This window comes from Drosophila arizonae, unplaced genomic scaffold (assembly GCF_054131065.1).
Source record: "Drosophila arizonae isolate 15081-1271.41 unplaced genomic scaffold, UAZ_ARI_1.0 ARI_Backbone_46, whole genome shotgun sequence".
Lineage (NCBI taxonomy): Eukaryota > Metazoa > Arthropoda > Insecta > Diptera > Drosophilidae > Drosophila > Drosophila arizonae.
Window position 1 is genome coordinate 11,515 of NW_028315241.1, and position 17,503 is coordinate 29,017.

Below are 17,503 nucleotides of genomic sequence, written 5' to 3' on the forward strand. Positions count from 1 at the left end.
TGTTGAGATTATAATTATAATTAATATTATTATTGTAATTTTACTTTCTGTTTTTATTCAATTATATTAATTTAGTTTATTTTGCTTAGTTATATAATTTTGTTTTATTTATTTCAGGTTTGTGCAAGTTGTGGAGTCGGTAAGTAGTTTGTTTGTTTTGCTCTTTTACAGATTACTGGTGTGTTTATTTTTTCCAGATTAAGCGTGCCAGGGAAGGCGTTTTGTTTGTTTGCGTGGCCAATATGGGGGTATGGAGTGGCGTTTAAATTCAGAAGTGATGACAGTCAAACTGCTAACACAGCTTTAATGCAGGAAAGCGTTTTAGTTATTAATAATTATTATTATTGCTATATTACTTTCTAATTTTTGTTTAGTTATATTAAGTTAGTTTATTTTGTTTGATTATTTCAATTATGTGTTATTTAGTTATGTATATATATATATATTAGTTATTTATAATTATTATTAATATTATTATTATTGTTATTTTACTTTCTAATTTTCATTCAGTTGTTTTAAATTTCATTCATTCATTCAGATATATTATTTAATTTCAAAATGTCAATTTTGTGTTATTTAGTTTTTAATATATATTCTAGTTATTTATAATTATTATTAATGTTATTATTATTGTTATTTTACTTTCAAATTTTCAATCAGTTCTCGGTGTCTGCTGAGCAAATCCGTAGTTTATTAGTTTTACTTAGGTCATTTAGTTTATTGAATTTATAATTATTATTTATGTTATTATTATTGTTATTTACTTTTTGTTTATTCAGTCATATTAAGTTAGTTTATTTTGCTTAGCTATATAGATTTTGTTTTATTTATTCCAGGATTGTGCAGGTTGAGGAGTCGGTGAGTAGTTTGTTTGTTTTGCTCGTCTACAGATTACTGGTGTGTTTTGTTTACAGATTTATCGTGCCAGTGAAGGCGTTTTGTTTGTTTGGGTGGCCAATATGAGAGCATGAAATGGCCTTTAAATTAGGAGTGACTACAATCAAACTGCTAACACAGCTTTAGTGCAGGAAAGCGTTTTGGTTATAGCGTCTTTGTACGCCGTAGTCAAGTCGACGCAATCAGTCCGAATCACCAGTGAGGTCTATAGAGGCGATTTGCGAGAACACTGGAAGCCTATGCGAAAGGTCGCTATCCATAGGCTCATCCTGGACAGGTAAGAGTATGAGATCCGGTACTCCGGGGACATTGTTGTTAGGTGTACTCAGCATGACATGAACGAAGTCGTTATCGTGTATATGATGTTCACGATTCTGAGCTCGATTAAGCGCGTCAGTATTACGCTGATGTTCTAGCCATGAAATAGGACCATAAGTGGGAAGATTTCTGCCAGTAAGAAAGTTGGCTGCGAAATCTCTGTGCGCATTTTGCCTCTGTTGATCACGGGCATCAATTAAATCAGCCAGTTGGCCTTGTATTATGTGCGAGTATCTTTGCCTAGAAAGTCGTTGGGGTACGTAGGGATCGTTAGCGATGTTTCTTGCTTCTGGGTTAGGGTGTGTGCGAAGGTGGGCGTAGTATTTGGAACAGGCTTTGACAAAAATATCCTCGACAGTAGGGACATGTAGATCAGCACGAATAGTTTCATTAGATACATGCCACGGCGCACCTGTGATTAGTCGTAGAATCTTACTCTGCATGACCTTTAGTCTAGCAAACTGGCTGTTAGAAAGTAGAGTACCCCAGACTGGCAGCGTGTATTGCCATATGGGTGCGATTAGTTGTTTGTAGAGTATAACCTTGACTTTCAGGGGCAGTTTGCTGTGACTGTTAATTAGCCAGTTGATCTTGTTCGAACGTATTTTTATTTTGGCCTCCAGAGAGCTTATGTGTTGGTCAAAATGCAGCTTTGAGTCAAGAGTAACGCCAAGATAAACATGCTTAGTGACGTTTTTAATTGGAATGTTATTTAGCTTGACTGGTTCGTATGGAAGGACTCGTCTCAATGTGTGCATGATGTGATTTGACTTAGCCGGATTCACAGTAATACACCATTTTTTGGCCCAGGCTTCTAGGGTATTTAAATATCTTTGTTGTTCGGTGATAGCAATATTCTGCATCGGATTGGAAATTAATATTATAATATCATCCGCATAGGTGGCAACCATAGTTTTATAGCCACGGGCTGTGTGGAGCGGAGTCTCTGGGATGTCGCTGGTGTAAATGTTGTATAACACTGGGCCTAGAATGCTACCTTGGGGGACACCGGCATTTACTAGCTTGAGATCTGAACGCACACCATTGTGGCATTCAACCTGAAAGGTACGCTCACGCAGATAGCTATCAAGGATACTCATTAAAGGCATGGGAAGAATCTTCTTTAGCTTATAGCGCAGCCCTGTATGCCACACACGGTCAAAGGCCTCTTTTATATCCATATAAACTGCTGAGCAATATGAGCCTGCTTCAAATGCTTGTAGAATTAATTTGGTTACTCGTCCAAGTTGCTGTTCAGCAGAATGAGACTTACGAAATCCGAATTGGTGATTTGGAATTATCTTGACGACGCTATTTAGTTCCATCATACGGCTCAATATGATTTTTTCGAGAATTTTCGAGAGCCCCGATAGTAGGCTTATTGGTCTATAAGATGATACTATATGCGTGGGCTTGCCGGGCTTGTGTATCATTTTTACAAGCGCCTGCTTCCATCGGGAAGGGAAGTGTCCAAGGCGAAGAGAATTATTGTATATAAGAGTGAGATAAAGTAAGCCTTTTAACGGGAGTGACTTAATTGTATGGTTATCTATTTTATCAATTCCAGCCGCTTTCTTGTTTTCAAGTTTTTTGATGATGCTGGCTACTTCCGACACTCTTACTGGACGAAAGCTGACTTCATCAGTTTGCGCTGTTTGTCGTAAACCTGTCTCAATCTCAACAAGATCAGTTTGAGATACTGAGAGTATAGGGCTGAACCTATCTTCAAGGTGTAGTGCAAAGGCTTCGGCCTTTTCAGCAGTGGATTTACACCAGACCCTGTCCGCAGGTCTAGCATCGCTGCTAGACTTTATGAGTGGTAAGTTAGGTGCTGGCTGCCTTTTGAAATTGTTTGTCAATTTCCATAGCTTTTGCATTGCATAGCGGTCCGTTGGGTCAATGGAGCTAAATAACTTTTCTTCAAATTTTGTTTTGCAAGCTTTTAGCTCAGACCTGATCCTATTTGATAGCCAGCAACAAATGCTTTTAGCGTGCAAGTAGCGATTTCGTAATAAGTACTTTTTTATTAATTTCTTCAGCTCAATCATTTGCAAGGTTTTTCTGTCTATGTGGAAAGCTTTCCTGGATGTGCGATGATTGAAGGGCACTGGATTAGGATTCGCTCGGGAAGCCGCCTCACAGATGTTTCTTTCAAGAATATCCACTGCATGGTCAAGATCTGCTGCACTTCTAATTTCAGTGTTGAGTATGACATGATCGTCAAGATACTTTTGAAAAGTTTTAATATTCGCATTTAGTTTTAGAAGATGGCTATTTATTGTGTTGACAGCTGGAGCTTCACGATAATTAATAATTAGTGGAAGATGATCGGAACTAAGGTGATGAGAATCTTCAATCTGAAGTAGTTCGCGACGAATGCCTTTATATATGGCGAAGTCAATGGCGGAAGGCGAATGACGGGGATTGTAAGGGAAGTGAGTAGGAGATCCGGTAGCCAGTATGCTCAGATTTTCCATGTGAACATAGTTTAATAAGCTTCTTCCTCTGATACAGGAGCGTGAGTTTCCCCACCACTGGCTTCGAGCATTCCAGTCGCCTCCTATGATGTAGGCATCCCCCAAGGATAAGAACAGTTCATGGAAATCACTATCAGACCATCTTTGTTGTGGTGGGCAGTAGACGGAGGCAATGTTAATGGTTTTACTGGGAAGGAGATTTAGCGAAACAGCAGCACATTGACATCGCGCTGTAGGTGGAATATGGAGGGCATAGTGCCTTATGCTATTTTTAATGACAACTGCAACACCACCTCTTCGCCTATTAGAAGGATGGTTGGCTGTGTAAGCAGAGTACCCTTGAATTTTAATTGAGTCAGAATCAATAAGGTGAGTCTCAGAGATAAGCATAACATCTATATCTTTGTCAGCAATAAATTGATGGAGCTCTGCAAATTTATTCGATAGCCCTGCAGAGTTCCAGAGTGAGATCTTTAGTTCGCTAGTTGGCATTTGCTCTGTCATTTGCAGCATTATTGGCCAGCATAGCGGCCACCAGAGTGGTCATAAGTTCTATGAGTTTGTTTAACTTATTTTCGTAATTGAGAGTGCATTGGATGTTAGTAGATAGCAGATTAATGAGTTGATCCTGTCTAGGGTCAGTCGATGGCATTTCATTTGAAGGAGGCGAGGGTTGGCTACGTCTTGTACTCAGACTACGACTTCTAATATGAGTAGCAGGCCGATCCAAGGAGTTGTTGCGCAAAAAGCTAGCTTGTGCGCTGTTTAGGGCATTTTGCCTGGATGCTCGCTGTTTGCTAGTGCTTGGATCAGTTGAATTAATTGGGTGAGTAGTACTAAGTCCATGGCGTAGGGCAGCTGAGTAGCTGCGTGCTGAGATTGCTGTTTCATCAACAGGGCGAGGGGTGGGGGGCAGGTTTTGATTTGGATTTGTTTTACTTAAGTCGTGCCTGATTAAGTTAGGGACAGTTTTGCTCAGATCATTGATAAATTTATCTACCCTGGATGTGCTTTCGCCTTCCTTTTTTTTGCAGGCCTCTTTGTAGGCTAAGCATCCTTTATAGCTGGCCGCATGCGGCCCAGAGCAATTTGCACACTTTGCCGGGGATTGATCGTCCTTTTTTTTTGCGCATGAGGTTGAGGGGTGGCCGTCGCCGCACTTAACACACATAAAGGGGCGACGGCAATAGTTTTTAGTATGTCCATATTGCTGACACCTGTGGCATTGGGCCACGTCAGTTGACTTATTGGGCTTTTCCACCCTGATTTTTTGGTTACCTAAGAGTGTGAGGTTCATAATCTCAGCATTGTTTTCTTTTTGCTCTAGCTCAACCTCAAATAAGTCTAGTGGCTGATTTGTGAAGCGAGATTTAATAACTCTGAGAAACCTAACTGAGTGGCCCAAATTACTTAGGTGATCGCGGATCCATGTGTCTGGAGTGGAGTGGTGGAGGTACCTTAAAATAACTCTAAGGCCACGCTCACTTCTTAGCTGGTATGTGTGACTCTCGATGTTATTTTCTTTGAGATAATTATTAAGCTTCCTATATGAAGGGATGTCAGCACACTGCACCCTGAATCCATGACCTGCAGCCGGCTTAGTGGTGAAGTTATCTTCACCAATAATCTGTCTGAGGTCATTAATCAGCTTGATAATATCGCTGTAGCCTGAAATATACATAGGGGCAGGCTTAAGAATCATTTGGTCGCGCGTTTTGTCTGTGACATTTGGGGGCGCTATTTGGATGTCACTAATGGCCTTTGAATTCTTGGCTGGATTGAGTTTAACATGAGTGGGCTGGGCCGAGTCTTTTCCATTTGGTTGAATATTATCAGCACCCATTTCCATAAGGCTATCAATGGAATCGCTATCAATGACATCGACGGAGTCTATCGGCACTTGTTTTTTATTTGTTCTTGGGCTATTGCCCTTAGTGGCAACACGCTTGGGTGCTTTTTCATTGCTTTCATAAGACTTAATTGAGTTGTTTTTTGGCTTTGGGACAACATTATGTTTTAATTGCTGGGATGCAGCAGCGGCTGCAGCAACCCGAGAAGTTGAGGGGAGTAGAGATAGGCTTCTTTCATTTTTGATTTTATTGAATACCTTTGACAGTGCAGTTGATGCCACGTGTTTTCGGTCGTCAAGCAGCATTTCGACATCAATGTCTTCATCTTCGCTCTCCTCACATGTCTTTGAAGTGGACATGTTTGTGAGTAGATACACCAGTAAAAGCTAAGAATTTTTTTCTTTTTTTTTTTTTTTTATTTAATTTCTTTTTTTTTTCAACTTTGTATAGTCTATTGCCATACACAATTGCACCTTGCCTGTATCTTCTCGTTCTTAACAGCTGCTCTGCAGCTATAAGAGGAGGGGATAGAAGCGAGGTGACTCTTTATTTCTCAGTGCCTTACAATGGCTCTTTTTAGAAATTTAACATAGCACCTTACATACTAGCTTATAAACTAAGTATAAAGGAAGAAATTTGCCGAAAATAATATTTTAGTAAATGTAGGATTAAAAGGCAATAACAGGATTTATATTAGCAAATATTGAAGAAAGTGAGTGATTTGAATTAACGTGAAAAAGCAGGACAAAGTCTTTGCATTTTCTGGGTTGCATAGTATCATATGCTTAATATTAAAGCTAAGGGATATAGTAGTAAATGGCCTTTGCTTATTTTTTCAGTAATGTAGAAAATTATTTAGCTTTAACAGTAATTTAACAATCAAGTTTTATATTTTAATTGCAAAAAAAAAAAAAAAAAAAACAAGGGAGTATCTTAGCGTTTTCATAGGAGTAGTATAAATGATAAGAGTTACTATTATTAATATATTATTTAGATACACTGTTATCAATTAGTGAGAGGTTACTAGATAAGATAATAAATTTGTTATTAGCAAATATTTACAGCTTGAGAATTTCTAATATTGATCAAAATGAGTAACTTGAATTGTCATGAAAAATCAGGGCAAAGTCTTTGCATTTTCTGAGCTGAATAGTGTCTTATGTTTAAAATAATTACTAATGTAAAGGTAGTAAATAGCCGTAGCTAGACTTTAAGATATGTAGAAAAAATTATTTAGTTTTACTTATAGTTGTAATCATGTTTTATGATTCCAATTGCGAAAAGCAAGTAAGTATCTTAGCTCTTCAGAGTAGTACGATATCTGAAGTGAATTAATATAATGATATAACTAGAAAAAGAAAAACTGATATTAATTGCTGAGGTAAGATAAGAAATTAGTAATTAGCAAATATTTTATGTTTAGTTTGATATCTTATAAGTATATTATATTTTTAAAATATTAATAATTTTGCGTTCGTCTTTTCCAGGTGCCTGCAGCTGTCAACAGGATCATCCACCAGGGTCATCCACCAGGGTCATCCACCAGGGTCATCCACCAGGGTCATTCACCAGGGTCATCCATCAGTGATCATCCAACAGGGCTCAGCATGTTGTCATATATCGAGGTTTAATTGCTTGTTGTCTCATTTAAATTGTTTGTTTTAATTTTAATAAAGTTTATTGCATTTTGGTTTTAAGTTAAATTCTGTAGCTTAGTGTTTTATTAAAGTCCGTGAGGGTATTATTATTTGTAATGAATTTTATGTTTTGGTTAAACGAAGAGCAGGGTAGGTTGAAATGGCGTAACTTTGGTTTACTTTGTTCGATTATGATTTTGCAGGTCTTCAGTATATTGAGGTTTAATTGCTTGTTGTTTATTTAAAAGTTTTCTATTTTAGTTTGGATAAAGTTTATTGCATTTTGGCTTTCAGTTATATTTATACTTAGTTGCAAATGCAAGTTTATATTTTAATTAAGCGAAGAGTAAGGTAGGTTAAAATGGCGTCACTTTAGGTTTTGCTTTGTTCAATTATATGTTTGCAGGTCTGCCGTATGTTGAGATTTAATTGCTTGTTGTTTATATAAAACTTTTCTATTTTATTTGAATAAAGATTGTTGCATTTTGGTTTTGAGTTACTTTGTAGCTTTGCGTTTTATTTTGGTCAGTGCAGGTATTCTTTTTAATAGGTGCGAATTTATATTTGATTGCACGTAGAGAAAAATAAGTTGAATTGGCGTCACTTTTGATTTTACTTTGTGCGCTTATATGCTTGTAGGTCTGCCAATTAGTCGATATATTTATGCGATGATTGTTATTGTTTAGCTTTTTCCTTTTCACATTTACTCGATGTTTGAGACATTCATCGTTTATTTTCACCCTTTTTCGATTTTATTATATTTACAATCGTGAAGGGCAGAATTATCGAACAATTTGCTTTAGTTTACGTTAATTGTTATTATTTAATTCTCGGTATCTGCTGGCCATATTCCATAGTTTATAAGTTTTACTTAGGTCATTTAGTTTGTTGAATTTATAGTTATTATTAACATTATTATTATTGTCATATTACTTTCTGTTTTTATTCTGTTATATTAAATTAGTTTATTTTGCTTAGTTATATCAATTTTGTGTTATTTATTACAGGAGAGTGCGAATTGTGGAGTCGGTAAGTAGTTTGTTTATTTAGCTCGTTTACAGTTTACTAATGTGTTGAATATTAATTGTTATAGTTTAATTATCGGTGTATGCTGACCAAAATCCATTGTTTATTAGTTTTTACTTAGGTCTTTTAGTTTGTTGAGATTATAATTATAATTAATATTATTATTGTAATTTTACTTTCTGTTTTTATTCAATTATATTAATTTAGTTTATTTTGCTTAGTTATATAATTTTGTTTTATTTATTTCAGGTTTGTGCAAGTTGTGGAGTCGGTAAGTAGTTTGTTTGTTTTGCTCTTTTACAGATTACTGGTGTGTTTATTTTTTCCAGATTAAGCGTGCCAGGGAAGGCGTTTTGTTTGTTTGCGTGGCCAATATGGGGGTATGGAGTGGCGTTTAAATTCAGAAGTGATGACAGTCAAACTGCTAACACAGCTTTAATGCAGGAAAGCGTTTTAGTTATTAATAATTATTATTATTGCTATATTACTTTCTAATTTTTGTTTAGTTATATTAAGTTAGTTTATTTTGTTTGATTATTTCAATTATGTGTTATTTAGTTATGTATATATATATATATTAGTTATTTATAATTATTATTAATATTATTATTATTGTTATTTTACTTTCTAATTTTCATTCAGTTGTTTTAAATTTCATTCATTCATTCAGATATATTATTTAATTTCAAAATGTCAATTTTGTGTTATTTAGTTTTTAATATATATTCTAGTTATTTATAATTATTATTAATGTTATTATTATTGTTATTTTACTTTCAAATTTTCAATCAGTTCTCGGTGTCTGCTGAGCAAAATCCGTAGTTTATTAGTTTTACTTAGGTCATTTAGTTTATTGAATTTATAATTATTATTTATGTTATTATTATTGTTATTTTACTTTTTGTTTATTCAGTCATATTAAGTTAGTTTATTTTGCTTAGCTATATAGATTTTGTTTTATTTATTCCAGGATTGTGCAGGTTGAGGAGTCGGTGAGTAGTTTGTTTGTTTTGCTCGTCTACAGATTACTGGTGTGTTTTGTTTACAGATTTATCGTGCCAGTGAAGGCGTTTTGTTTGTTTGGGTGGCCAATATGAGAGCATGAAATGGCCTTTAAATTAGGAGTGACTACAATCAAACTGTTTTCAACTTTGTATAGTCTATTGCCATACACAATTGCACCTTGCCTGTATCTTCTCGTTCTTAACAGCTGCTCTGCAGCTATAAGAGGAGGGGATAGAAGCGAGGTGACTCTTTATTTCTCAGTGCCTTACAATGGCTCTTTTAGAAATTTAACATAGCACCTTACATACTAGCTTATAAACTAAGTATTAAGGAAGAAATTTGCCGAAAATAATATTTTAGTAAATGTAGGATTAAAAGGCAATAACAGGATTTATATTAGCAAATATTGAAGAAAGTGAGTGATTTGAATTAACGTGAAAAAGCAGGACAAAGTCTTTGCATTTTCTGGGTTGCATAGTATCATATGCTTAATATTAAAGCTAAGGGATATAGTAGTAAATGGCCTTTGCTTATTTTTTCAGTAATGTAGAAAATTATTTAGCTTTAACAGTAATTTAACAATCAAGTTTTATATTTTAATTGCAAAAAAAAAAAAAAAAAAAAAAACAAGGGAGTATCTTAGCGTTTTCATAGGAGTAGTATAAATGATAAGAGTTACTATTATTAATATATTATTTAGATACACTGTTATCAATTAGTGAGAGGTTACTAGATAAGATAATAAATTTGTTATTAGCAAATATTTACAGCTTGAGAATTTCTAATATTGATCAAAATGAGTAACTTGAATTGTCATGAAAAATCAGGGCAAAGTCTTTGCATTTTCTGAGCTGAATAGTGTCTTATGTTTAAAATAATTACTAATGTAAAGGTAGTAAATAGCCGTAGCTAGACTTTAAGATATGTAGAAAAAATTATTTAGTTTTACTTATAGTTGTAATCATGTTTTATGATTCCAATTGCGAAAAGCAAGTAAGTATCTTAGCTCTTCAGAGTAGTACGATATCTGAAGTGAATTAATATAATGATATAACTAGAAAAAGAAAAACTGATATTAATTGCTGAGGTAAGATAAGAAATTAGTAATTAGCAAATATTTTATGTTTAGTTTGATATCTTATAAGTATATTATATTTTTAAAATATTAATAATTTTGCGTTCGTCTTTTCCAGGTGCCTGCAGCTGTCAACAGGATCATCCACCAGGGTCATCCACCAGGGTCATCCACCAGGGTCATCCACCAGGGTCATTCACCAGGGTCATCCATCAGTGATCATCCAACAGGGCTCAGCATGTTGTCATATATCGAGGTTTAATTGCTTGTTGTCTCATTTAAATTGTTTGTTTTAATTTTAATAAAGTTTATTGCATTTTGGTTTTAAGTTAAATTCTGTAGCTTAGTGTTTTATTAAAGTCCGTGAGGGTATTATTATTTGTAATGAATTTTATGTTTTGGTTAAACGAAGAGCAGGGTAGGTTGAAATGGCGTAACTTTTGGTTTTACTTTGTTCGATTATGATTTTGCAGGTCTTCAGTATATTGAGGTTTAATTGCTTGTTGTTTATTTAAAAGTTTTCTATTTAGTTTGGATAAAGTTTATTGCATTTTGGCTTTCAGTTATATTTATACTTAGTTGCAAATGCAAGTTTATATTTTAATTAAGCGAAGAGTAAGGTAGGTTAAAATGGCGTCACTTTAGGTTTTGCTTTGTTCAATTATATGTTTGCAGGTCTGCCGTATGTTGAGATTTAATTGCTTGTTGTTTATATAAAACTTTTCTATTTTATTTGAATAAAGATTGTTGCATTTTGGTTTTGAGTTACTTTGTAGCTTTGCGTTTTATTTTGGTCAGTGCAGGTATTCTTTTTAATAGGTGCGAATTTATATTTGATTGCACGTAGAGAAAAATAAGTTGAATTGGCGTCACTTTTGATTTTACTTTGTGCGCTTATATGCTTGTAGGTCTGCCAATTAGTCGATATATTTATGCGATGATTGTTATTGTTTAGCTTTTTCCTTTTCACATTTACTCGATGTTTGAGACATTCATCGTTTATTTTCACCCTTTTTTCGATTTTATTATATTTACAATCGTGAAGGGCAGAATTATCGAACAATTTGCTTTAGTTTACGTTAATTGTTATTATTTAATTCTCGGTATCTGCTGGCCATATTCCATAGTTTATAAGTTTTACTTAGGTCATTTAGTTTGTTGAATTTATAGTTATTATTAACATTATTATTATTGTCATATTACTTTCTGTTTTTATTCTGTTATATTAAATTAGTTTATTTTGCTTAGTTATATCAATTTGTGTTATTTATTACAGGAGAGTGCGAATTGTGGAGTCGGTAAGTAGTTTGTTTATTTAGCTCGTTTACAGTTTACTAATGTGTTGAATATTAATTGTTATAGTTTAATTATCGGTGTATGCTGACCAAAATCCATTGTTTATTAGTTTTTACTTAGGTCTTTTAGTTTGTTGAGATTATAATTATAATTAATATTATTATTGTAATTTTACTTTCTGTTTTTATTCAATTATATTAATTTAGTTTATTTTGCTTAGTTATATAATTTTGTTTTATTTATTTCAGGTTTGTGCAAGTTGTGGAGTCGGTAAGTAGTTTGTTTGTTTTGCTCTTTTACAGATTACTGGTGTGTTTATTTTTTCCAGATTAAGCGTGCCAGGGAAGGCGTTTTGTTTGTTTGCGTGGCCAATATGGGGGTATGGAGTGGCGTTTAAATTCAGAAGTGATGACAGTCAAACTGCTAACACAGCTTTAATGCAGGAAAGCGTTTTAGTTATTAATAATTATTATTATTGCTATATTACTTTCTAATTTTTGTTTAGTTATATTAAGTTAGTTTATTTTGTTTGATTATTTCAATTATGTGTTATTTAGTTATGTATATATATATATATTAGTTATTTATAATTATTATTAATATTATTATTATTGTTATTTTACTTTCTAATTTTCATTCAGTTGTTTTAAATTTCATTCATTCATTCAGATATATTATTTAATTTCAAAATGTCAATTTTGTGTTATTTAGTTTTTAATATATATTCTAGTTATTTATAATTATTATTAATGTTATTATTATTGTTATTTTACTTTCAAATTTTCAATCAGTTCTCGGTGTCTGCTGAGCAAAATCCGTAGTTTATTAGTTTTACTTAGGTCATTTAGTTTATTGAATTTATAATTATTATTTATGTTATTATTATTGTTATTTTACTTTTTGTTTATTCAGTCATATTAAGTTAGTTTATTTTGCTTAGCTATATAGATTTTGTTTTATTTATTCCAGGATTGTGCAGGTTGAGGAGTCGGTGAGTAGTTTGTTTGTTTTGCTCGTCTACAGATTACTGGTGTGTTTTGTTTACAGATTTATCGTGCCAGTGAAGGCGTTTTGTTTGTTTGGGTGGCCAATATGAGAGCATGAAATGGCCTTTAAATTAGGAGTGACTACAATCAAACTGTTTTTTCAACTTTGTATAGTCTATTGCCATACACAATTGCACCTTGCCTGTATCTTCTCGTTCTTAACAGCTGCTCTGCAGCTATAAGAGGAGGGGATAGAAGCGAGGTGACTCTTTATTTCTCAGTGCCTTACAATGGCTCTTTTTAGAAATTTAACATAGCACCTTACATACTAGCTTATAAACTAAGTATTAAGGAAGAAATTTGCCGAAAATAATATTTTAGTAAATGTAGGATTAAAAGGCAATAACAGGATTTATATTAGCAAATATTGAAGAAAGTGGAGTGATTTGAATTAACGTGAAAAAGCAGGACAAAGTCTTTGCATTTTCTGGGTTGCATAGTATCATATGCTTAATATTAAAGCTAAGGGATATAGTAGTAAATGGCCTTTGCTTATTTTTTCAGTAATGTAGAAAATTATTTAGCTTTAACAGTAATTTAACAATCAAGTTTTATATTTTAATTGCAAAAAAAAAAAAAAAAAAAAAACAAGGGAGTATCTTAGCGTTTTCATAGGAGTAGTATAAATGATAAGAGTTACTATTATTAATATATTATTTAGATACACTGTTATCAATTAGTGAGAGGTTACTAGATAAGATAATAAATTTGTTATTAGCAAATATTTACAGCTTGAGAATTTCTAATATTGATCAAAATGAGTAACTTGAATTGTCATGAAAAATCAGGGCAAAGTCTTTGCATTTTCTGAGCTGAATAGTGTCTTATGTTTAAAATAATTACTAATGTAAAGGTAGTAAATAGCCGTAGCTAGACTTTAAGATATGTAGAAAAAATTATTTAGTTTTACTTATAGTTGTAATCATGTTTTATGATTCCAATTGCGAAAAGCAAGTAAGTATCTTAGCTCTTCAGAGTAGTACGATATCTGAAGTGAATTAATATAATGATATAACTAGAAAAAGAAAAACTGATATTAATTGCTGAGGTAAGATAAGAAATTAGTAATTAGCAAATATTTTATGTTTAGTTTGATATCTTATAAGTATATTATATTTTTAAAATATTAATAATTTTGCGTTCGTCTTTTCCAGGTGCCTGCAGCTGTCAACAGGATCATCCACCAGGGTCATCCACCAGGGTCATCCACCAGGGTCATCCACCAGGGTCATTCACCAGGGTCATCCATCAGTGATCATCCAACAGGGCTCAGCATGTTGTCATATATCGAGGTTTAATTGCTTGTTGTCTCATTTAAATTGTTTGTTTTAATTTTAATAAAGTTTATTGCATTTTGGTTTTAAGTTAAATTCTGTAGCTTAGTGTTTTATTAAAGTCCGTGAGGGTATTATTATTTGTAATGAATTTTATGTTTTGGTTAAACGAAGAGCAGGGTAGGTTGAAATGGCGTAACTTTTGGTTTTACTTTGTTCGATTATGATTTTGCAGGTCTTCAGTATATTGAGGTTTAATTGCTTGTTGTTTATTTAAAAGTTTTCTATTTTAGTTTGGATAAAGTTTATTGCATTTTGGCTTTCAGTTATATTTATACTTAGTTGCAAATGCAAGTTTATATTTTAATTAAGCGAAGAGTAAGGTAGGTTAAAATGGCGTCACTTTAGGTTTTGCTTTGTTTCAATTATATGTTTGCAGGTCTGCCGTATGTTGAGATTTAATTGCTTGTTGTTTATATAAAACTTTTCTATTTTATTTGAATAAAGATTGTTGCATTTTGGTTTTGAGTTACTTTGTAGCTTTGCGTTTTTATTTTGGTCAGTGCAGGTATTCTTTTTAATAGGTGCGAATTTATATTTGATTGCACGTAGAGAAAAATAAGTTGAATTGGCGTCACTTTTGATTTTACTTTGTGCGCTTATATGCTTGTAGGTCTGCCAATTAGTCGATATATTTATGCGATGATTGTTATTGTTTAGCTTTTTCCTTTTCACATTTACTCGATGTTTGAGACATTCATCGTTTATTTTCACCCTTTTTCGATTTTATTATATTTACAATCGTGAAGGGCAGAATTATCGAACAATTTGCTTTAGTTTACGTTAATTGTTATTATTTAATTCTCGGTATCTGCTGGCCATATTCCATAGTTTATAAGTTTTACTTAGGTCATTTAGTTTGTTGAATTTATAGTTATTATTAACATTATTATTATTGTCATATTACTTTCTGTTTTTATTCTGTTATATTAAATTAGTTTATTTTGCTTAGTTATATCAATTTTGTGTTATTTATTACAGGAGAGTGCGAATTGTGGAGTCGGTAAGTAGTTTGTTTATTTAGCTCGTTTACAGTTTACTAATGTGTTGAATATTAATTGTTATAGTTTAATTATCGGTGTATGCTGACCAAAATCCATTGTTTATTAGTTTTTACTTAGGTCTTTTAGTTTGTTGAGATTATAATTATAATTAATATTATTATTGTAATTTTACTTTCTGTTTTTATTCAATTATATTAATTTAGTTTATTTTGCTTAGTTATATAATTTTGTTTTATTTATTTCAGGTTTGTGCAAGTTGTGGAGTCGGTAAGTAGTTTGTTTGTTTTTCTGTTCGTATGTCTACAAAGAACACACATTAATGATCTCCGCCTCTTCCCATTCTCGTACATGAACAGCTGACCTGCAGCTGCATGATGAGGGGAAGAGAACGGGGATACTCTTTATTTATTTAATACTTCACAATAGCATTTTATGTAAATATAAATAGCGCCTATGAGATAATTAAAATCTAAAAAGGACAATATTTGTCAAAACTTATCATAGAATGATTCAATTTAAATAGCCAAAAGTGCACAAAAATAACAGTGCAGCTTAATGTTACAAAATACTTATAAAAGAGCAATTTAAAGATAATACAAATTAACAATAAAGTGCTTGAGTAACTGATTAACGACTAAATAGATAAGTAAGATTTAAGTTTAACAATAGTAATAGATGGCATTAATTAATATAATTCAATTTTTTCATTAATAAGCATCTACAAGATGCAAGAGAAAATAGCCCAAAGTGGCCAATTGGAATAATAGAGAAAAGTCGAGACAAAGTCTGGTCATTTTCTCCAATACGGGCTTAAGCTAAAATTAGCTTTGATCTCTATGTGATCCAAATACGACCCTATAGGCAGCAAGTGGTGATGGTGGTGGTAGTGGCCGCGGCATTGGCGCAATACCCTCGAAAACAGGTAGTCGTTGCGGCTGGTGGGCTGCTGTTTGTGCAGCTTCGTTGCGTTGCTGAGCCTCACGTCGGCGAAGGAATCGCTCCCTACTTTCAGCAATTTCGTCGGCTTCCCGTTGTAGTTGTCGCTGGGGTGCGTAGAGCAATGTCATTGGCCAAATGCATGCTTACGAGACTCGTGTATCTTGCCAATGTTATCCGCTGTGGGATGAACGGGTCGTAGGCAATGTTTTTGGCCAAGTTGTTGGTATGGACCCGGAGTCGATCATAGTATTTGGCGCAGAGATTGTTGAGTATATCATCCGCAGATAAAACTTCTAGATCAGCTCTGATGCGCGCGTTCGAAACAAAGTACTGAGCACCAGAAATGGCTCTCAGAGCTTTGTTGTGTACGACTCGAATGCGGCTGAATTGCGCCTCAGATAGCAAAGCACCCCATACAGGCAGCGAGTATTGCCAAAGTGGAGCAACTAGCTGCTTGTATATGATGACTTTAGTCCTTAGACTCAATTTACTGTCTTTATTGATGAGCCAATCTATCTTTTTAAGCCTAGCCCTAACCCTAGTAACGACCGTAGTGACATGTTGTGAGAAGCGCAGTTTCGTATCTAGAGTAACACCCAAATATGAATGAGAAGTGCCATTTTCAATGGTTTCGTTGCCAATGCGAATAGCCTGATATGGCGCTATAACTCTAAGCGTATGCATGATATGCATAGTCTTGTTTGCATTAATTGTAATGCACCACTTGCTCGCCCATTCAGCCAAACTATCCATATACGCCTGCTGCTGACTGAGCGCGACTGCTTGACGAGAGTCAGCCGAAAGAACGATGACGTCGTCAGCATAAGTGGCAATCAAAGTCCCTCGCGGGTAAGCTGGCCTCGGTATATCGCTGGTGTACACATTGTACAAGATAGGCCCGAGCAAGCTACCTTGTGGCACACCAGCGTGAATTTGCTTGATTCCTGAGCGGCAGCCACCGTGACACTCAACAATAAAAGTGCGATCTGCTAGATAACAGCAGAGGATGCGATAGAGAGCGTCCGGCAAGAGCATCTTGAGCTTGTATTTCAAGCCTGGATGCCACACTCGATCGAAAGCTTCTTTTATGTCCATATAGACGGCAGAGCAGTATTTATGGTCATCAAACGCTTTAATAATAAATTGAGTAACTCGACCCAATTGCTGCTCAGCTGAATGCGCCTTGCGGAATCCAAACTGATGGCTGGGAATCGCGTTGACAAGGGTATCTTGGGCCAGCATGCGGCTCAATATCAAGTACTCAAGTATCTTAGAGAGGCCAGATAAGAGACTTATTGGCCTGTATGATGCGACGTGTTGCGTAGGCTTGCCAGGCTTATGCACCATCTTCACCATCGCTAACTTCCAGCAAGAGGGGAAATGACCCAGTCTAAAAGAGTTATTGCATATCAAGACGAGATACAGAATAGCCTTCATCGGCAGCGCTTTGATGGTGTGATTGTCAATTTGGTCCAAACCAGCCGCTTTTTTGTTCTCTAGCGTGCTGATGTGACTGATGACCTCAGCCGCAGTGACTGGCCGAAATGAGACTGAAGCAGTCAAAGATGGCTGTGCTAACTTGAGCCTCGATCTCGGCCA

The 17,503-nt window shown here is 34.3% G+C and overlaps 1 long non-coding RNA gene across 6 annotated transcripts; it reads left to right on the forward strand.

The window, feature by feature from the left end:
- The first annotated feature begins 765 nt into the window (after positions 1-765).
- LOC108608678 (uncharacterized) lies at positions 766-7,344 on the forward strand. Of its 6 annotated transcripts, none has more exons than XR_016271528.1 (8): positions 766-1,174; positions 2,116-2,725; positions 2,783-3,034; positions 3,255-3,421; positions 3,474-3,650; positions 3,730-4,061; positions 5,020-5,187; positions 7,030-7,344. It is a non-coding gene; the product is annotated as an uncharacterized LOC108608678 (long non-coding RNA). The 6 variants fall into 6 exon arrangements; XR_016271527.1 differs by lacking the exon at positions 5,020-5,187 and having other exon boundaries at positions 2,116-2,280; positions 2,343-2,725; XR_016271531.1 differs by lacking the exon at positions 5,020-5,187 and having other exon boundaries at positions 3,474-3,666.
- The last annotated feature ends 10,159 nt before the right edge of the window (positions 7,345-17,503 follow it).